This window comes from Galleria mellonella, unplaced genomic scaffold, assembly GCF_026898425.1.
Source record: "Galleria mellonella isolate WM207_F2 unplaced genomic scaffold, CSIRO_AGI_GalMel_v1 utg159, whole genome shotgun sequence".
Lineage (NCBI taxonomy): Eukaryota > Metazoa > Arthropoda > Insecta > Lepidoptera > Pyralidae > Galleria > Galleria mellonella.
In genome coordinates this window covers 180216-203963 of record NW_026442004.1, presented here as the reverse complement: position 1 = coordinate 203963, position 23748 = coordinate 180216, and the positions used below count along the sequence as shown (strand labels likewise).

At 31.7% G+C, this 23748-nt stretch overlaps 1 protein-coding gene across 2 annotated transcripts in view; it reads right to left on the bottom strand.

Annotated features, from left to right (window-relative positions):
* LOC113518861 (homeobox protein abdominal-B-like) overlaps positions 1 to 23748 on the bottom strand; it is a 123232-nt gene that overhangs the window by 34734 nt on the left and 64750 nt on the right. For both annotated transcript variants that reach the window (XM_052892580.1, XM_052892579.1), the window contains one exon: positions 17706 to 17771. The gene's annotated coding sequence lies outside the window, so the exon portion shown is untranslated. The remainder of the gene's footprint in view (positions 1 to 17705; positions 17772 to 23748) is intronic.

Sequence of the window (23748 nt, the reverse complement as noted above, 5' to 3'; positions counted from 1 at the left end):
ATTTATACGATGCGAGTGATTTGTAATTACACCTTTACTGAAACGAGAACTGAAAAGCAATGCTGCCTCAGTAAACCTCTCCGTGACGAGTTAACCAGTTACCGCAAAACTGAAACTATTCAAATAACTTGTAGGTACTTTATACGAGCCGTACCATCTAAAATAGATGAATATTTGCGTATAGAGATATGGTAGAGATATATATTTACTAATACTAGCTATAGAGATTTATTCTTATAATGATTGTCTACGCATCTCGTTGTTTTTAATATATTCGCTATAAAATAATCGACTTAATTCATTAAAATTACGAGACAGAAGATTGTCAGTTATGGTTGCGAAGACTGAATGTGCTGAATTGCTGAGCGTCTAAAGTGCTCGTAAATCTTGTAAGTTCGTCGGATGAAAATACACGACGCGACCCCGGTACGTAAAGAACTCAATGCCAATGCTCCCAATTCTACTTATTTGAAAGAAAAAAAAAATAAGATTATTCGTCACGTACCTACTGTAAGCGTGTGCGTGTACGTGTACCTAATAAAGACATTAAAACAGTTAAAACAATACTGGTAATTCAGAAACATGGACAAATTTAAAAAACTAATCTTAGCCACCCTATATTTGAAACTTGGAATGGAGTCGTTCGAAATACAAAGTTTTTTTTTTTTACAACACACACGTGGCAAAGGCAACCATGTTGCTGCGAGCACCAATCACAGACCGATCTCGTGTGAGAGAAAATGGCGGTACGTAGTGAACGAACACAATCATTCCCTATTCAAAATCGAAGTGGATGACCATCTGGGCACTCGTGTGTTAAATTTCAATATTATTTGAAATTAATTAATTTCAAATAATATGTGAAAATTTTTGTAAGGAATCAATATAACTTTCATACATCTAAAAAATAGATTCCTATTTAAGTACGTTTGACAAGATATCTCCTGAAGTAATTACCAGAGTTATAACTGAGGGTATACCCTAATTACGTATACGTATGTAGATATGTACAATGTTTATAGGTCGCCCCATAGTACAACCTATAAATATAAATATGTACGTAGGTAGTTATATATTACCTACATATGTATGGTTAAAATATCTACTTATAATGATAGATAAGTATATAATAGAAAAAGTAGGTACATAAGTACCGACCGCGAATACTATCCTTAATCTACCATAAGTACCTACAAAACAACAAGTTCATGATTTTGTGACACTAGGCAGATAATGTCACATAAGTAAATATACTGTTTCAATAATATCATTATTATTATGTAGTTCATCGTCATCATCATCATATTATTCGTCCACTACTGAACATAGGCCTCCCCCATAAACCGCCACAAGAAACGGTGTAGGTATCATATATTAATTCTTATTTTTTAAATAAAGCAAACTTTTATATGATAATAGTTTCTTATACTTATTATCAATATATCAATACTTGAAGTCGTATGAAATAGATATATACCTATTTATTTTGATAATATGTGACTGAAATATGAGAACAGATGTTCAGGGTGAACGACCCTCTGAATCGTTGCGTCGTTGCGCCCGCGCCAACCGTTGCATGATCTGCCATTGATTTATTTATGCGTCCACGCACTTGTCATTTCGTAATAAGTATCTAAGTACATATAGCTACGAATATATCTGCAAGGTGAAATTGAATAGGTATATTTATTATTATTAGCTTATATGGCAATTGAAAGAAAAAACTGAATAATTCCATAAGAAAAAACTGATTAACCTTCCCAAAAGTGTTATTTAGTTTTTAATTCAATTTACACTATGGAAATATGAAAATAATTTTCGAATCTTAATCTTGTGAACAAGCGGTTGGTATGGAAAATTGGAAAGTTTGAATATTACGTTGCTCTTGAGACCGGAAATAAAAGTGACAGTATTATGTAAACTAAAATATAATACAAGATAGGTACTACTTATCTAATAGATACCTACCTACTAAGAAGCTAAGGGAAAGGCATGAGAATAAAAGAAGTGTTAATACAAACTTAGTTATACAATTTAGACCTTTCATTAATTAGATTGATAGTATGAGACTACTCAATCAATGTACGAGAACGTGTAAGTATATACCATATATATCAATAGCTGAACATTAAATCTACACGAAGATTGTTAATTCCTTTAAATTTTTATTGTGATTTACATAACATGATTGTCACCATTTTTGAACTGATTATAACAAATACTTTTAATGCATAGAGCAATTTTATAATAATGTTATGACAACTGAAGCGGCCGTTTTTATTTGCACAGCAAAAAATTGCATATTACAAAGTAAAAATTACTGGTGTTTAAATTCAAACGTTTCAGTGTAATATGTTTATCTACAATAGAATGTAAAGTAAAAAATATGTCAGTAAAGATTAATCTTGAATTGTCACAAAATTTGCTAAAACTCCAATTTAGAAAGTCTTATCTCCTACAATTATAATTTCACGACTAACTGATATGAATATAAGTGCCAGGAGGGCAGAAAAGATAGGTGATTTAAGAAAATTACATTATAAAAAGAAGAAAAGACAGACCCTAGGGAGTGGGGCGGCGCGGCGTTTCAAAGACATTATTATAAAATGTACCAATTTAAATTCAAACATAAACCTTGGCTGCCGTATTGGGACCGCCTCTGTATTGTTATAGCCTGGACCGATTTCAGATGAAAGGAAATAATAATATTAATATCAAGTTATTGGACAGATAGATAGGTACCTACCCCACCATATGTTAGGTATATCTTACTTCTTATAAATTTTATAGGCATAGTATTGTTACATGGTTTTTATTTGCAGATTTGCTTGCTATAATAGTTATGTATTTAGATATTTATTGTTAATATGACGGTACATAAAAATAAAACGAACATATAGTTAATTTTAAGGTACTTACAGTTAATTATGTAAAAAAACAATATTTCTAAAAGTTCGCTACTAGATCTATTACTGGGTGATTTAGATTAAGTAAATTAAAAGTATTTGCATGTACTTTTAATTAGTATTTAATAAAAATATCTATAATAAAACAACTAACACCCATCATTGTGATCAGGTAAATCATACAAATAATATTATGTACTGATAATACTATTTGTAATAATTTATATACATACCTAATACATATCAGTTTACGTAATTATGTCTGAAAAACGTCTACTGGTAAAAAAATTTACCATCCCGCAAAACTGTTAAGCTGCTGAAAATTTGGAATAAATATATAGGTATTTAAATGCATTATAGACAGCCAGACATACCTACAGACGCGATTTCTAAATGCATAAAACGCGAAATATCAGCATAAAACCATTTGATCCGAAAATCCGTATCCACCTACGAGTTAAGTTTTACTACTGCCTTTTTCTTAAATTGGAATAGCAGACACGAGTCGAATTTACCCTGCAGCGAGAACTTGGCTAATAAAAACTTTCTTTGTTATCCGATACTATCGGCTAAAGAACTCTTTCATTCCACTCGAACGCTCTATTCCAAGGGAAAATGACTAAGACCTCGGATTAAATGATGGTTAGCTATATACTTGTGTAGGTACTTACAACCTACTTACAAGTAATGTTATACGTACTAGGTTTATGTGTGGGTAAATATTCCAAGCAATGGGGGAAGGTGAACTTTCTTGTAAATTAATCTTATCATTTTCATGAATGTTATTAAAACTTTTTAAATTAAGTATCAGATAAGAATTCAAATGACGCCGATTGTGAGAGGAATCGGTGTCTATTTACCCGTCTATAATGACTGTAGATAAGCAAATATACCTATCTAGATATTGTCGCTGAGTTTATTTATAAAGGAATTTTTGTAGATGTTTGCTACCTACACAGGTGTAAATTATTATAGAGATATTTATCTTAACCTGATTAGTAGGTTCATTTACACCATTAGACTATGTTGTATGTATCTAATTATGTAATTTTAATATTTTAATTAGATGGCATATTTAATATTAAGAAAACATTATATTTTATTACGGAAAAATATCCACCATTATACAGTTCTCTGCATATAATTTAAAATATTGAACCTTGATCACAAAAAAAAAAACAAATTTAAACGTGAAAAAATTGTATGAAACCAACACGAAATTAAATTGTATCTATCTCAAAAATAATTACTGAAATCAAAAAGACTATTATGACTATTGTAATAGGTAGTTCAATCTCTGTATATGTATTTCTTATAAGATTGGAATAGAATTGAATTTTCTTCAAGTTGGTATACCTACCTTAAACTAAAATATAATTTAAAGTTTGTTTCAAGAATCTTATGATGCATTCACTGAATCTATTTAAATTTATATCTGTGGCTTTACTGTTTTTAACGACCGCAGATATTTGAAGTTGTGAGAGAATTTCAATTTCATCGCGCTATCTTACGGGTGCCGTGGATGAATGAACATCGCACAGAATCTCTCGGGCCGTGAGGTGCAATTACAAAATATTCTCGCTTCCAATTAAAACGCTCATCCGCAAAATTCCACGGGGTCGGGAACTTTCGAGATTCCTCCCTTCCCCCACTTCCTTCCACCCACGCCTTGCGTCGGAGACTCAGAGTAGATAACAACAGACATTCCTCGAATATTTCGACTAACAAATGTTTCTTATTCTCACTCTAAATGGAATGTCATCTATAGTCGGAGTACACGCGCGGTTTAAATATGTAGCAATTTACTACTTTAATCTACTAGTTTCATATGTTCCAACGTGTCTATTTATATTCTACAACATAAACTAATCGTACGTAGTATTGTAAGTATCTACAATACTATTTCGTTAATATAGCTCTTAGATATTGTGTCCTAATATTTAATAAATTAGTCATTGTCCGTTTAACTTCACATGTTGTTTAGGTATATCTAAGTATCAACAGAGACTTAATAATTAATAGATATCTACCTAATTAAAAATCCCTACACCATAATGTACTACTTCTACCTACGTACTATATTACTTTAGGTACCTACATACTTATATCACTCTAGTGTATCTACTATCAAGCATTACATACGTTTACGTGCCTATGTTATAAGCAGGTTAAAGAGAATAACATAGTGAAATTACGTGGTACGGAGGCATAATACTTTAATTTTAAGAAATGGAAACGTACGTAGGTAGAGTTTTACACTATGTTCAGTGACGTCTATGATGCTATCATGTCTATAAGTGACGTTGACTACTCTCTATCAGATATGTATCTTCTATACTCTTTCAAGTAGTATAAAAAAGACATTGATGAGAGGAAGAAAATCTTTTTAATCTCAAAAGCGTTAGTCTAAGCACGCACTACCAATATTTATAAATAATAACATAAAACAATCTAACTGAGCTCTTAAGAGAACGGTACATAAAGCTCTCCCCGAGAATAAATGGATTACTTGTGTCCGCGGTGCGCCATCTAGCGGGGGGTGTGTACAACTATGAGTTATTGTTATTGCGTGGATTTCCCCGCTTCCGAACATGTTTTCACTTACACCCCTTATGTATGAGGGAATCGTAAAAATCTGGACGAAATATTTTTAGTGATTTGATTGTGTTTTCAAATCGGTGTCCGGTAACGTAACTAGGTACTTACGCCTTATCTATTAGAATAGAGTACAATTTACGTAGATAGTCTTTATTATAAAATTCAATTTGTAAGCCTTTCAGGTCATAATTCTACTAGAAAAAAAAGTGAATGTTTGTAAACATATTATTTATTATTTAATAAATATCGGATTCCAATGAATTTTAGTATTTAGTCTATTTACATACAAACGGACAGATCATATTCTAGATTGACGATACCCTTTGTATACTAATTCGAGATAATTCCAACTTAAGTAAAAATACAATTAGATAAGTCGTTTGAAGTAAAGTAATTTGTAACAGATATCGCCTCCAGCTATAATCATTGGAACCGACATTACCTACAGTTAATATTTTTGTCGATCTGCCGATTTGATTAATCGGTGAGAGATAAGAATATCATTGGACAGTTTACTTTTCTATTTTATAAATACAGAAAAATATCTTAAATAAATTAAGGATATTATACTTGTTACAAACTCCTTTGTAATTTGTATTTCTAATATTGTATTCTTTTAATTATTCATTTTTTTATATAAAACTGTCAGTATAACTTTTCAACACGAACCGGCGTTTTCTTTTTTACAATCAGTTCACAATAATACTCATAAATAAAATGGCAGTAAAAGTTCTACATTTACAATTAAAAAACTTTTGTCAAAATTGTTAAATTATTTGCAACATAAAAAAATGCGTTTGTTTTGATTTAAAAAAATATATATCAAAATTTAGTCGGACAAAGGTCAAATTAGCTGGCTAATTTTGAGCCAACTTTGATTCTTTATAATTTATATTATTTAAAGCAGTAGATATAAGAATGAAACATGGTAAAGAACAAACTTACCGGCGCCGCTACTCAAATTAATTTGTCTTTTTTTTTCTATGACATAAGGGGCAAATGATTATGCGACTCACCGGATGGTAAATGATTACCGGCGCCGATAGACACTCGCAACATTTAAAAAGCTGCAGGTGTGTTGCCAGCCTTTTAAGAAAGAATATGCTCTTTTCTTAAAGGCTTTAATATATGTTTCTATACGGAATACTACTGCTGAGAGTTGGCTCTATAATTTGTTTTTGATGGAAGAAAGTTGTTATAAAAATACATTATAGAGGACCGCCATTCATCTACATGATCAGGATAGAACTTTAGATTATGGCGGGTAGTACGGTGAAGATACCAAACTCTCTCTAATTGCAAACAGATGCAACGTCTCTTCACTATTATTATCGATGCTTTCCATCATCAGAATGGAAGGTTAGTTGGAAATTAGAATGTTTATATTAAAAGCTTTTAATTCGTCCGAATCGGATCTAATCGGTGGATTTAAAGTATGTACAGACAGACAAGCTTATTAACGGTAACGAGGACATAAACCCGTTCGTTAGCTGCGTGGACGCGGACACATAATTTACCCCCGACGCTGGAACACCCGCGTCGAACCGCTACCGATACTCTGTGCTTACAGTTTGCTCATGCCTTTGAGGATAATCAACATTATTTATTAAGGTATGTGGATATATAATGTAGATTATCATATGTATATATATTTTTTTTTATTGAATTTTTACATTATATTTATTTCACAAATATATTTCCAACAAATTTGTCGGTAATAGCCGACCTTAGCATCCTAATATAGAGATAAATTAGTTGACGTTAATTATTTAAAAAGATGTTTGAAATTTTTGCATTAAAGTGGCACATATAATTCTATATTAACATTAAGGCAATTTTGATATTAATCTTCTTACTCATTGTTATCGCAATTACCTTACACTGCTTATATATAGTAATGCAGATTGCTTAAATTAATTAGAAATCTGAATTTTATAATATTAAAAAAATATTACAATAGAAATAAAAATAAACATTTTATTAAATTTTTTTTAATATCTTATAAAATGGCAAATTTTGACTTACACACTGTTAGAACTTTACTGATGCTATACCATCATTAATAGCCTATAGGAGAGACTTCTTTGGTCAGATAAAAATACTATTTATGTAAATACTTACGTCTTATCTGTTCAATCTTTTAAGTTCGACATTAGATGATTTTAATAATAAAACCTCTAAAACTGTACGCTACGACGCGCACATATTTTTCAAGTAAATTTTATGCCTGAATGCAAAGCAAAATTGTTTGCGTACAAAATATTCATCATCTATTAAGCTATCATATAATCAATGGTAATTTTTTTAGCACTAGAAAACTATATTATTACTTAACTTGTAGGTTTAACATATTAAATCCGCAAAGGTATTTTTATACTTAGTCATTAATATGTTGAGTTTATTTATCTACAATGTATTAAGCTGCTGCATTCAAAGTTCATTAATCGGCCGTTCAGCCGCGGCGGGTCCAGTCCTTATAATATAAAATCGGGGACCACACACTGCGCATCAAAATACGACCTCTTGATTATACACACTGATATAGACAGAGATAGACGGTGCATGAAATGTCAATTTACACCACAAGAAAACATGACACTACTCAACCACTTGTCGTAATTTTACTTATTAATAACAATCAAAGAAAAAAGTAGATATGTTACAGGAAAATCGAAAATAAAACCTAAATATGAGAAAGACATAGGCTATTTCAGCACTAACTATCAAAAATTGTTGCTCTGGACTATTATTTTATTTAAATTCAAAATAATACTTATTATTGTTATATTTTATGTTTAAAGTATAAATTTAGTAGTTGTCTACCTGCAGTGGTGATATCTCCGTCTATTTTTAATCCTAAGATACCAATATTTTTATTTTAAATGGAGTCTGTACAACAGTCCTTGGAACAAATGATGGTGAACTTTAACACTAGGATGGCAGCATTTCAAGACAAATTAGATAAGGCCAGTGCTGCTCCCGTCACTATAGGTTCATTATCTACGGATTTTGCACAATTTAAGTCTCTTATGGCAGAGTCATTGAACAATCTTCAACAGCAGGTACATATCATCGCACAACAACAGGATCGTTTGGAGATGCATAGTCGTCGCAAAATCCTATTGCTGCATGGGGTTCGTGAGAATAGTGAATGTGGCTTATCCATGCTAGTCTCCAGCCTTCTCACTAAGAAACTTAAGATGCCAATTTCGCCAGAAGATATAAGCAGGATCCATCGTATTAGTCGTTTGTCACAAGGGAAACTCCGGCCTATTTTAGTCAAATTTCGTTGTGCTGATGTGAGAGACAAGATTTGGTCTGCAAAAACCGAACTTAAAAATAGCGGAATTACATTGTCCGAGTTTCTTACAAAAGCAAGACACGACGCTTTTATGAAGGCACGGAAACACTTTGGTATCACGAAATGCTGGACACGAAATGGCATCGTGGTTATCATTGGTTCGGATGGTAAGAGGCATCGTGTTAGTTCCATTGCTGAAGTTGACCAACTTATTAACCTGTCGCCAATTGCTGTTGAAGACGTTGTATCCGTGTCAGCGGACTCCTTGGCCGTCTCGAAGACCATGGATTTGGCTGGTACGGGTTCCTCGCGTTCCAAGCGTGTCATGAAGAAGTGAGCTGTTGTGCAGATTATTGTGATGGTTTTGGTGGCAATATTCTTGTTGTGGGTATATTATAATTTCTTTTTTTTTTTTTTTTTTTACAAACTTATATAAGGTAAACTGTTCATCAATTATTGTAATCTTTACGGGGTATGTTAAAATTTTTTATAAAAACTCTCATTATATTATGACATTTATAACTTTCAAAATTATGTTTTGGTTTCTTTGACAACTCATTCAGAATAACAGATATGATAGATTAGATTGACAGTTCCTCAACATAGATAGAATACATGTATTTTTATTTATTTATTTATTTATTTTTTTTTTAATTAGATGGGTAACAATATAATCATACTACTGTTGGGGGCTCGAATGTAGCAAGTTTATATCTATTCAGCTATCTAAATAAGTTTGGCTGTCCTTACGCTGTATTCTTCTGTATCTACACGTATTATTATATTTGCTAATTTAATGTTGCCGCCAATGCCAAAACAAAAACAATTTACTGTTTTACTTTTTTTATATTAATACTGTTTTTTTTTTTATTGTGGATTTTATCCAAATATTTTTTTTTTCCCTTTTTTTAGTCAATTTCGTAGTCCACTACTGGCAGGTAGATGAATTGAAGTTTTTCTATTTGTATAAAGAATTTTTTTTTTGTGTTTATATATTTATATATATATATATTAGTATTGTCTTATACACATACATACATGGTTTCAGAATCCGATTCTGATGATACATTTCTATCCGTTTCTTCTTCTAGCAATGTAAGTTTTCATAGTTTGCCTACTCCTTTAGAAGAAATCTTAAAAACTAATTTTTCTTCTCATCCTAAAAACTTTAACACCGTTCACATAAATGCCCAAAGTATTCCTGCACATTATTCGGACTTGCTATCTACATTTAATGTAAATAACCTCCATGGCATATTTATCTCGGAGTCATGGTTGAAGCCCTGCCTTCCATCTACTTCCTATTCCTTACCCGGTTTTAATTTAATTCGTTGTGATCGCACCGGAAGGGTTGGTGGTGGTGTTGCTGTATACCTTCGTTCTGATATCCCTTACGCTATTATTAACTCTTCTTTAACGACAAATTCTTCCTGCAATTTTGAACACCTTTTCCTTGAAATAACTCTTTGTCATACCAAGGTTCTACTAGGAGTTTTCTATAGTCCATCTTCCACTACTGATTGTTTTTCCTCTTTTGAAAGCCTCTTAGAGAACCTAATCCCGTCCTATAATCACACTATTATTATGGGGGACTTTAATACTTGCCTTCTTAAAAATGACCTGCGTGCGAATCGTCTTAAGTCTCTGGCCCATGCTTGCAATCTAGAGATCCTGCCCCTCCAAGCCACCCATTTCTTTCCTAACTGTAATCCTTCCTTACTTGATTTGATTTTAGTCTCCTCTCCTGACCATGTTGCGAAACATGGCCAATATCCTGCAGATGCATTTTCCTTCCATAACCTCATTTATCTGTCTTATAAAATACGTCCTCCCAAAGTTAAACGGAAAATCCTTATGCAGCGCAATTTTGGTGCTATTGATATTGACCGTTTACGTCACGATGCTGCGGATTGTGATTGGTCGAGTATCGGTACAGCAGCAAATATTAATGATCAGGTAGAATTATTTAATAAATTAATTTTAGATCTGTACGATAAACATGCTCCCATCCGCCCGGTCAGGGTTAAGCATTTACCTGCACCTTGGCTTACAGACAAGATCAAGTCCATAATCCACAAAAAAAATATTGCTAAAACTAAATATAAGTCGGATCCGGACAGACATCGTAATGAGTACATCAATACTAGAAATCTCTGCAACAGGGTGTGTAGGGAGGCTCAACGACGCCACATTCATAAATCCGTAGAAAATGGTGATGCAGCAAAAGTTTGGAAATTTCTTAAGTCATTAGGGGTTGGTAAGAGTCATAACGATAATCCTGGTAATCTTGATGTTGAGTGTCTTAATAATCATTTTTGTACTTCTACTGTCATGGACAGCAATGTAAAATCTAAGACATTGCACTATCTTTCATCCACTATCGCCCCTAATTGTACTCCTTTTATTTTTGATCAGTTGACCGATTGTGATGTTGAAAAGAGTTTACGGTCTATATCGTCAAACGCCATTGGCACCGATAGCATTAGTCGTAATATGATTTTACCTATCCTTGATATCCTTTTACCCACCATTACCTTACTTTTCAACAATTCCCTGTCCTCCGGTTTCTTTCCTTCAGCTTGGAAAGCAGCTTTCATAATCCCTCTACCAAAAAAGAAACTTCCTTCCTCGTTCTCAGATTACCGTCCAATTTCTATACTCCCTTTTCTATCCAAAGCCTTAGAACGCCTTGTCCAACAAAAACTTAACTTTTACCTATCAAGAAACAATCTCTTAAATCCTCTTCAATCTGGATTCCGTCCTGGTCATAGTACGACTACTGCTCTTATTAAAATTTCTGACGATATCCGTTTTGGCATGGAGAATTCTCAATTAACGGTCTTAACATTATTGGACTTTAGCAATGCCTTTAATACTGTTGATTTTGATATTTTGTTAGGATTGCTAACCTCTCTCAACATATCTCCAACGGCAATTGACTGGTTTCGTAGTTACCTGTTTGGACGTCGGCAACGTATTCGCATTGATGACGTTTTATCTTCTTGGTGCCATACGTCAGCTGGCGTGCCGCAGGGTGGCGTCTTATCTCCTCTTCTATTTGCCTTATTTATTAGCACTATCACTTCGAAACTTCAATCTTCCTACCACCTTTATGCAGATGATTTACAGATTTACTCTTTAGCCCCTCTGGTTGATATCTCTTTAGCAATATCTACTGTTAACGCCGATCTGGAATGTATATCTGCCTGGAGTAAATCTCATGGTCTTGTTATAAACCCCTTGAAGACACAAGCAATTATTATTGGGAGTCCCATACTTATTTCCAAAATTTCCTCGACCAGTCTTCCGCCTGTGGTTTTTGATGGGGTTATGATAGATTACCAGAAAAAAGTAAAAAATCTTGGCATTATTTTTGATAACACTTTGTCATGGTCTCCACAAATCTCGGAGGTCAGTAAAAAAATGTTTGCTGCAACTTTTGCCTTAAATAGACTACGTAATTTCCTCCCAGTTAACACCAAAATTGCGCTCGCACACACCTTACTCCTACCCATTCTTGATTATGCCGACTCATGTTATTTAGACCTCACCGAAGAGCAATTAAACAAGCTTGAGCGTCTCCAAAATTTATGTATCCGCTTCATATTTGGTCTTCGCAAATATGATCACATTTCTCAATTTCGTACTCAACTCAAGTGGCTCTCTATCCGTTTTCGTCGTAATCTGCATATCCTGTCTCTTCTTTACACAATCCTTTTTAATCCTGCTGCTCCTGATTATCTAAAAGACCGATTCTTGTTTCTCAGTGAGGCTAATGATCATACTTTACGCAGTGTCAATAACCTCCGACTTAAATTTCCCACTCATTCTTCTTCCTTTTATTCTAGATCCTTTACTGTTCAGGCAGTTCGTCTATGGAACTCACTACCTACCTCTATTCGGTGCGCTCAAACTCTTACTAGCTTCAAAACCTCTGTTAAATCTTACTACCTCTCACTTTAGTACTATTTTCCTGTGTTCTCTCTTCGTTTTCCTTCATCATTTTTTTCTGTTGTATGTATGCTGTTAAGTATGTGTATGTTATGTATATATTTAATTGTGTATATATTATATATGTATGTGTATGTATGTATGTATGTTATGTATATATTTAATTGTGTATATATTATATATGTATGTGTATATATGTATGTATGTATTTATATATGTTTGTATATGATAATATTTATATAATAGTGCGCCACCTACTCTTTGTCTTTTTCTCAATGTCCTCTACCCAAAGGTTGTCTGGAAGAGATTGCTTAGCGATAAGGCCGCCTTTTGTATCACTTCTCATTAATATTTACTGTATTTGTTATTTCTCTTTTTACTTGGTGCAATAAAGTGTAAATAAATAATAAAAATAAATAAATAATAAATTGGCGCCTATAATATTTTTAAGTTTCCTTCCAAATGACAAACATTAGCATCCTCTTATATAGGTATTTATTCTTATTGCTTTATTAATTCTATACCTTTTAAATTGCTGACAATGTGATGAAATGAGTATAAATGAAATAAATGCTACAAGCATTTATTTCATTTATATACATTTCTGTCAACACATTCAGAAAATTTATATCAGCTATTTTCCAAGTGTACATTTCCTATTAGCCCTATAGTTTTTTTAATGTAAATTTTATATATTAATTTTACTTTATTTATAGTTTAATTGTTATGTAATTCGTTTGGAGAATATATATATAAAAAGATATATAAGAGAGAAAATAAGTATGAAAATTAAATCCAAGTATCAAAAATTTACCTATTAAAACCTAATATAAAGTACTAACATATCTTTCTATCTATCTACTCGTGCAAAGCCAGGGCGGATAACTAGTAATATATAAATTGACACTCCATTCTACTATATTTAAATAAGTAGTTAGGCTATCGAAAGTGATAAAAATTAAATACAATAATTAGGTTCATGGAGTTGCGACATCTATTTGAATTCGTATCCGTGCTTATATTTTATAATTTAATTTACATGACTTCACTGTCTCTAGCTATTTTTATTTAATTACTTATTATGTGCCAGGGAAAAAGGTGACATCTCTACGATAGCTTCACTATCTAAAGAATACTCTTTTCTACAGTATGTTACATGGTAGAGTTACTTTCTCGAAATGTCGTTATCATCTTACTAAGAAATCTGTAGTGAAAGTAGTAGGTGTACGTGTAATTTAGGAGTTAAATATTTTTGTAAACTTACTACAATGTTTTTTTTTTTTAAATAAAACTACGGTGGCAAACAAGCATACTGCCCGTCTTATGGTAAACGGGATTACCGTAGCCTATTGAGTTGCGTTGTTGTAGTCTAAAATGCCTATCTTTTTTAAATAGTTTCAAATCCAAAAATATATAATATCGTCCATATCTATCAGCTATGAATAAAAACTACAGCTACTTAATCAAACCTTATTTTCTAGATGAAAATAAATCAGAATATATAGATACCTATTTTATAAAAAAATATAAATGTACATATTACACACACTTGTTCCTTACCTGTAAATTTTATGACTGTCTTTTTAGGGTTATTCTTATTGGGGTTTGCTATTATATTACAATTTTATTTTTATATTAAACTAAAGTAAAATTTAGAGTTTTTATGTAATATTTATACCTCTATATCGCGAATATTATAAAATTTATATTATTCATTCTAACTCATACTTCATTTAGCTGTGACCTACCTATTTAATTTTTTTGTTGTTTTGGGTAAAGTTTCATATTAATTTTGATTTAATACAACAATGAAGATTTTTAAAAAATATTCTCATTCTCTTGTTAGAGTACAAAAAAATACATACCCTTTCACATCGCCGCCATCTGGTTTGGAACTAATCAGAACAGAGTTGGCGGAAAGCCAGGCGTCTTGCGCGCGTCCCATGTTTACTTTATAAATAATATTAACTAAAATTAAAGTAGGAATTGCTGACATTTTTCATTTATTGCTCACTGCACTACTTTCCCGCATTACATCTATGACCAAACTGACTGCAACGGGCTGGTAGCTTTCTCTTTGTGGCAAAAAACTAATTTGAATTTACATTCAAAATTGGGTCAACCATTCTTTCTAGGAAGCGCTTGCGCAACTTTATAGTCATTGTCTCATATTTATTATGGGCAAACGGTTTTTGGTGAATTTTTTGTATACTACAATAAATTATAACTTTTGTACTATTTTAGAAAGTCTGGTATCATAAGAGTTTATATTTAAGTACTAATGGGTACTAATACCTTATATACGATAAGTATCTGGTATCTGGTATCTGATGTATAAGTATATAGTTCGTGAAATAAAGGATCTGCTTATCAAAATGACTGTTAATATCTACTAACTTAATTTTATATTGTACCTACATCTATTTAATATTAACATAAAAAGTTGTAACTTTATCAATGCATTAAAAAAATAAATAAAAAATAAAAAAAGAGAGATTGCATTGAAAATATCAAAGACAACTGTTAGAAAAGTATGAGGAATATTGGAGCTAAATATTAAAAAACACCAACAGTTAAACAGCAACCCTTGATGTAAACAACCGTCGACTACTTAGTTGTACATAGACATGAGACATGAACATAATACTAAGTATATATAGTACAGTTTTATATTGGCCATATTATAATGTTTTGTATTGATCTCCCATGGCAGCCTCCATATTCCCAAATAATTATTTAATGTCTTTTGCATTTGACATAATATATAGTTGTTATGCAACTTCGAATTACAAACAGCTGAAATGTCATCTGATGGGAAAAGGTAACCATAATGAAAATAATAATACTATATGGCTTTACAGGTAAAATTTGCTTGCGGAATAGTTTTATCATACAAAACTCCTTTAGACTTTATTTTCTCCTACATAACTCTGTAAATGTCAGTTAATAATCATAACTCAGATTTGAAAGATTTTAATTTTGAGAATAAAAGTCGGTAAAAATCTTTATTTTTTAAATAAAATTCACACAATGAACTATATAGGTAAAAATCTAACTAAATATAGACAGCGCCATCTTTGGATATATGAAGACATCGTTAAAGTTTACGAAAGCACATCAACTTAAAGCTTGAGCGATCAGTGGTATGTGAACATAATACAAAAATAGCTATAATTAATAGACAGGTATATTCTTACAGAGATTGATCGTTTTAATGTCTGGTAAATTAATCTGTGATACAATAATAGAAACGTCAATTGGTCCAAGTTGTGTAAAAAAGCAAGTGTAAAATTGTTAAAAGAAACCATGTAGCATACCTATCTTCTATAAAAAATGTGAACGAATACCAAGCTTAAAATAATATTTTTATAAAATTTAGCATTTTTTAAAAAATATTTTTAAATTCGTATTTGGTAACGGTAATTTTTAAGGTTTACAACTTTTACAACTACCTATAATCTATCTAACCACAACATTTATAGTTATTATACATACCTATATGCCTATTAAATTTCATTTCAGATTTTTGTATAAAGTCAATCTTAACTTTTATTAATATAGATAATTAGACATTTCTTAACAATATTTTATTTACAACTAGGTAGTAGGTAGGTAGTCCCCGAAAATAATTGTAGACCACTTCAGAACTACAAAATTATAAGCTTAATGTTTTATTTTAAACGCCATCTCTTAGTATTTATAGGAACTATAAGAAACACAGAGCTAGTGGTCGACAACATTTTTTACGTACTTTATGCATTATAGAAGATTATTTCCTCTTCGACGATTAAATTTTCATATAATATTTTCTTAATTATTTTTAAATCCAAAACAATAACTGAAAAATTTATCTGATGTTAGTATCACAAATAAGATAATTATTATAAATGACACCTATATAGACTTCTATATTAACATTATCCAAAATATGAACTAAATATTTCCCATACAGCTACACAAAACTTGTGAATGTCAGATATTAATAATTATAAATTAAGGACAGTATGCGTATATTATAGTAATAAGTAATTAAATTGTGTTCCATAAAAAAAAGAATTGTGTCAAAACCAGTTATTTTGATTTAAAAACTATACTACTAAAACAATTTTGATAAAATGTCTACAGGACCAATTTGTAAGTATATAGGTACTTTCAAATAAACAAATCCAAATTGGTTTACAACTAACGAAGTTACACAAATATAAAAAAAAACAAATACAACCGAAATGAGAATCTCCTTATTTGAAGTCGGTTTAAAATACTCCATATCTTCTATCTAACTGTTATAATACTAGCTTAGCTGATACAGAAAACATTGTTTTGCCCGATAACAGTACATACAGAGTCCATTTTTTTATCAAGATAAAAACTATCCTAATTTGTATACTCAAGCTAATTTGAGATTATTGTAAACGTAAACGAAGATCGTAAGAAGATCAAAACAGAGCATAATTCATTATTTCTGTAGATATAAAATATTTCTCATGTATTATTACTAATTACAAAATCATAAGTATAAATAATTTTAAATAATATTAATCTATTATTAACATAAGGTTGACAAGATCTGTAACAGAGACCCTCCCAATGGAATACGAGACCAACGCACACACCCACATTCAGTACACGTGTGCTGGGGAATTTTAGTCTGCCATACTATTTACGCGACGCCATGTTACTTTTAAGGCTGTCTCACTCACACATCTAAAGAAATCCCTGAGTAATGTGAGAGAGAATTTTTATTGCTATCTCTTTTATTCGAGCTTTAAATGGGAGAGTCAACATTGGGCATTCTTTGGATTTGAGAAGGGGAATGAAAAATTCAAAAGAATGATGGCGATAGCGTTCGATGCATACATTGGCAGGTTGAGCGGCGACTGCGGACACGTTTGGGTAATGGCCGAACCGGTATCTCAGAAAATATCTACAATTACTTTTGTGCGGCTTACCTTTTAGGCTACGTCTTCCAGTTTCTCAGAATTATCTTTACTCGCTTCATACCATTTTGATGAGATCTGAAATATAGAAAAAATTCTTTGTGACTTAGTTTAGTAACTTAGAATTTGTAATAAATATACCTATACCTATAACATCGATAGATACTAGATTTTTAAATATTTTTGTTTCTCTTACTAATACAAAGATTTGATACAGGAGTATCTATCAAGCTTACTGTCAAGTTTTTCTTTTTCGGTAGGTGTATTTATCTTGGAAAAATGTTCAATATCTCTGGTAGATTACTTACAACCAAAAAATACTAATGATTTATATTTCCTGCTGTAGGTAATAACTTCAAGAGAGTAGAATTCTATTAGCTTTTTTTTTATGGGTAATTATAAAATAGTAACACCCCCGCGCTTTCGGTATACTCGTACACCGGCGGGGCACAAGTGAAGTATGATAGATGAGGATGAAGCAGGTCAGTTAGTTCAACAAGAACTCCATTGCTAACAATCCCTTCCCCTCTAGAGAGTAGAAATTAGAAAAAAGCTTGGCTTACATTTAAGCTGATGATACTGCAAATTGTTGACACTTTATGGAATTAAAAAATCACTAAACAATCTATTAATTTTTAAAATATAAGATTTTGAAATAAAAATATTATACAGTTAAATAATAACGTATAAAAATAATATGTCTAACTTGAGTTTAAAGATAATTTCAAGCTGCCTTGTGTTAGTACCTCTAAGTTTATGTTTTACTACATTGTAGAAAAATATGTATATCTGTAAATCTCAATCAAGTTAAACGGTTGAAAAGATTTGAATGAAATTTCTTTTATAGGAATATTCTGACTTAATATATGGGTTCCTTTGTATACTTATACACGGCAAGGCTGCAGAAAATGACTAGTGTAGATATAAATTTACCTATGTAGAAGGTATATATAAAATGTATGCATTTATATTTAATGTGTAAAGATAAGCAAGTTGCTTAGTTGCCAGCTGGCTCATGCGCGAGACATAAATTAACGTGCAGTTAACATAGTGCAGTAACGTGGATTATTTACTACCACATGCCTCGAGATAATCTTTACTAAGTGCACGTTTACTGGTCGGGAACTCAGGACCTCAACTCGAGCCACTCTGCTTTATGTTAAGTTAAGCAAATATTAATGGCGGTAAATTTACGACGGCTCTAAAACGGGTGACTGTGATCTCGACTCGACGCTTTTTTATAATTGCATCATTTCTATGGGATTTATTCTAAAATAAATATTATTTTATATAAGCTACGTCATTGGTATTCATATACAGTGAAGGGGGCCTAGAAATTCTCAACACCAGACAGCAATGTACTCACACGATTAGTAGTAGGTATTCGTAGGTTGAAAAGGAAATCATTAACATCGTTACAAGGGAAGAAAATATTCAAATCTTCTTTACTCACTTGACAATTAAAAGTGCAATATTAGTATGGGAGGTCAATACTTTTTTCATGTTTTTGCTATCCGTATGTATGGGTTAAAATTTAAGTTTCTCTGTTAGAACACTGCCTTGAAAATATTTTGATAGTTTAAATTTCTCTCATGTGTTTAAATGTACCCCAGTAGGTAAAACGGGAAGGGATTGTCAGTAATGCGGACTACTAATCCTATTTTAGTAAGTAACATATTGATTTTTAAGATAGGTTTATGAATGCGATTTAAATTATACCTATTTACTTAATTGATCCTTTAATAATATGCGGGCGGGCGATAATGGAATGGGGGATGATAGGTGACTATAAAAGCAGGTCAGTTAGTCCATCATGACGAATCCCACTAGAATTAACCACGATGGTTTTCAGGGAGAACCACGTGAAGGTTGACCTGATAGGATGTAGATATTGCTGGCAATGGGTCAGTTGGTTGGACCCCATTACCTACAGTCCCTTCCCCCCTACTAGTCCTATTGCTAGCAATATCCCTATCGACCTCCACATGGTCCACTTGGAACCCATCGTGCCAAATTCCAGATGTATTCATTATGATGAGCTAACTGACCTGTCTTTTCATTCTCACTTGTCATCCTTCATTGGTGCCCCTCCCCCTTCCAGCATAGGTATATCATTGGCGCGAGCGGGGTGTCCATTCCATTAAAATCCCAAGTAGGTATAGTACAATAACAAAACTATAATTAAAGTCACATTCAAAAACCTATCTTGAAAATCAAAGTGTTACTAAAATAATTTGTGTATATGCAAATACCTATCTAATTAGAATTCAGTGTCAATATACTTAATATAATTTTATCATACTTTAAATATTTATCAACTGATTTAAGGTCTACATAACTAAAGAATAGAACCTGCAGAGAGAATTTTGTCACCTAAATAGCAATATTGTTACTAACTGTCATATTATATATCACTAAAATTATAAAGTTCCAATAACATTAGTTAACTCGTTAACTTATAACAAATTTCTTATTGAAGCATCATTAAATTTAAAAATTAAATAAGGCAACAATTCAAATAGTTTTAAGGTCACCCATGGAAGCGCAATATAAATGTGCAAGTGATGAGAGCACCCTCGCGCGTCCCAGTGATTGATAAGCAATAAACTGAATTTATTACGAGACCGCCATAAACGCACGACCGAATGGCTAATCATCTATTAATCGCAATTTAACGCATCAACACTGTCAAATAATACTTGAAAGAACAAGCGATAAAAGTTTATTGCGCTCGTAGCGAAATGCGCGCGACTTTCTGCGCGTTACGTGCTCTGTGGATAGGTAAATATCCAATTGAAAGTCACGGTGAAACTATATATCTAATATACCTAATATATTAGGTTATAAGGCATCTATGGTATCTTAATATATATACTTATAAGTATCTGCGGAATTACATAGCTATGTTAATGCTCATTAAGATTTAAAAACAATTTCTTTCTGCTCCGAAAATCATTAGATATTTCTTTCTCTTAAGTAACTCAATTCCAAATGAAACAACATTTGAATCAAATTCAAATTGAAATACTTAAAGAACATCTAAGTAATTTATTTCCATAGCAATGAGCAAGAACAAGAACGTATGTGCACTTCATACGGAAGTCGATAGTGCATGTTCTCTTTGCTGTTCTGGGAAATATCTTCTTTCGTTTTTAAAAACAATTGTTTATTAATTTTGTTTTATTATTTTTAAATTTTTTTTTTCATTTATTAACTTTGTGAAAACATGATTTTTACTTTAATTATGTAAATACTAAGTTATCTTTTTGTCTCTATCTAATATTTAGTGATTATTAATATAAAAGCTCGTGCAAGTACAAACCTAAGTAGATTTTATAATAATAATAATATATAATAAACTAGTTCTGGAATAATATTACATGCAGTTATTAAACCTATTTACCTCTATGTCTCACTGCTTTCACACAAAACAATGAATCTAAAAATATTAACTAAATTACCTAAACGGATATTAATTTATGTTGGTTTAACGTTGCAGTGCACTTAATTCTCCTTAATGGTGATCGTACAAGGCAATACGATAAAAAATACATAAAAATAGAAAGAGGTACAAAGCTCCATAACCTACCGCAAATCTTTGACATTACAACAGTGTGATTGTTTCTTTGTTTATCAAATAAAATTTATTGAGGCCGCCCTTTTAATGCCAAAGCATAGGTGGATGGTCGGCCATCGAACTTATAAATGAATAAATACGACATATGAATATCGCAGTGTCAGTAATTCTTAATTAAATTTATGCTTTATGTTTAGCAAGCGAATAAGTACGTATCTACTGTCTGAAATTCTTATATTTTTGAGCAGCGACTCGCCCCGGTTCGCACGGGTGCAGTGTAAACACAATATAATGTAAGTGTGAATTGAATAATAATATTACTATTGTATCCATTTAAATAGCTTTCCAAACTCCACATCATCTGTATATATTTTTTTTAATATTAAAATGGTTATAAAAAGCCATTTGTAGAATATAGAATGCATTCGCTAACTTTTTTGTTGTCCTAATAAAGAGGAACAAATTCATCATATTTTATTATATTTCAGCATTTTCGATGAAAGATTTCAGTAGATTTGATTTTTTTTTCAACATCTTAAACAATTATCGTCTTATTTCAATAAATTATCACAATATTAAACTATATGTATAAATCTCACTCTTGAATCAGTTTGTCTAAAAATAAACTTATTACATCTAGGCATCTTAACAGTTCAATCAGTTGTTTTGAAGTTTGGCATACGTATCTAAATTAAACTACTTAGTATTTAACATAATCAAATTCTACATTGATAAGACAAAATTTGTAAATAGCAATTAATCCAAGTAGGTATATATATATACATTTACACAAATAAAAATTAATTATTAAAACATTTTTAAGCCATTAAAAAAATGTATTCAATATTGAAAATCGCATACACTATGACATTAAAAATATATTTATATACATTTTCTTCAGCATTACAAAGATAAACACAAAATAATGTTTATCTCGATCAGTATATAACATGACACAAATTGTGATCAGCAGAAAAAGTAATGTGTAGAACTCTCGGCGGATTTAGATAATGAGCTTTCATAGGTGAGCGGTTTTATTTCCGTTCAGCCGCTCGCAGTCGTAAACCGAATGACTGGATACTGGTGTGTCGAGTCGAGCGCAGAGCATTATGTTACGTTACGACTGGCACTGCGTAACGGGAACCAAGGAAACTGTCCATTGATATTGGATTTTGTTACAATTTATGTTCTACAAAAGAATTTCCGATTTTTGAGTTTATTTTCACGTAGAGATTTAGACCTGCTTTCACAATAAATTGATAAAGGAGTCACGTATCCTTTCATAAAATGTTGATTAATTTGTAGGAAAAAAATATAGGGTTGATTTCTTTTTTTTTTATCATAGTTTTGAATAGTAAATAAGCTAACTAAAAGTTATAATTATCTTCTATTTATATACCCATCTATATATGAAAGATTTAAAAATAAATAAAACATAAATAGTAGTGATAGTGACTCTACCTACTTAGGAATAGGCGTAGTACCAGAACGTAATTCTCAACACACATAATTATATGACATATAAAATACCACAAGAATCCTTCAAAGTCTCACTACTGGGCATGAGTCTCTTCCCAAGCCTATTTGTGGAAATCTACCATTACCAAATTGATCAGCCGGCATAATATTTTAACCTATTTTGACTTCCTGTTTTTGACTTCTTTTTGCTGTACTTATCTTTTCTCCCTAAGGTTCCTTTTACAATATCCTTAGAAGGATGAGCGGTGATATTTTATTTTTACCTCACCAACCACATACAATAAACTTTGTATGGATACCTATAGTTAGATACGTGATTCGATAATAACACGCTATTCAAAGGCGCGAGCGTATCGCGCGCCATCACCCAAACACCGGTTGTTTAGTGATGTTGTAAATCAAATCATCAATTATCGACAATCGTTTACACTCGTGACGCCGCCGTGTAAACAATCCGGACATTAAAACTTGCTACCTACGTTTTACGACTATACAATTTGGGGGAAAATCGATTTTATTCGCTTGACTTTCAATCGATTCACGGGTGAAGTCGCTCGAAGATTACGCTCGATGTGTGTACGATATCGAATTTTTCTACTCACGGAAGTGGTTGGCGGATACGGCCTGCACAAGGAAGAGATGCTAGTGGTACTGATAAACAAAACGGTTTAGGCTTAGTTTATTTGCTTAACCCTTTACATGCATGTGCAAGTACCTATTGTAAGCAAAGATATTTGAACGATATTAGGTACACATTTCAAATAAAATTAATTACATACACATTAAAATTTTTATTAATTTCCTGTCACAAATAAAAAGTACTGATATAAATATTAAGTAATTATAAGGTACTGTTATTAGATACAACTTACAAACGTTCTCTACAAAAATAAAACGTAATCTTACAAAAATTTAATCAATACATTATATACTCTACCTAACTCAAAATACCCTATAAATAAAAATCAAAATTAAGTAAAAAACAATACGATACATTGT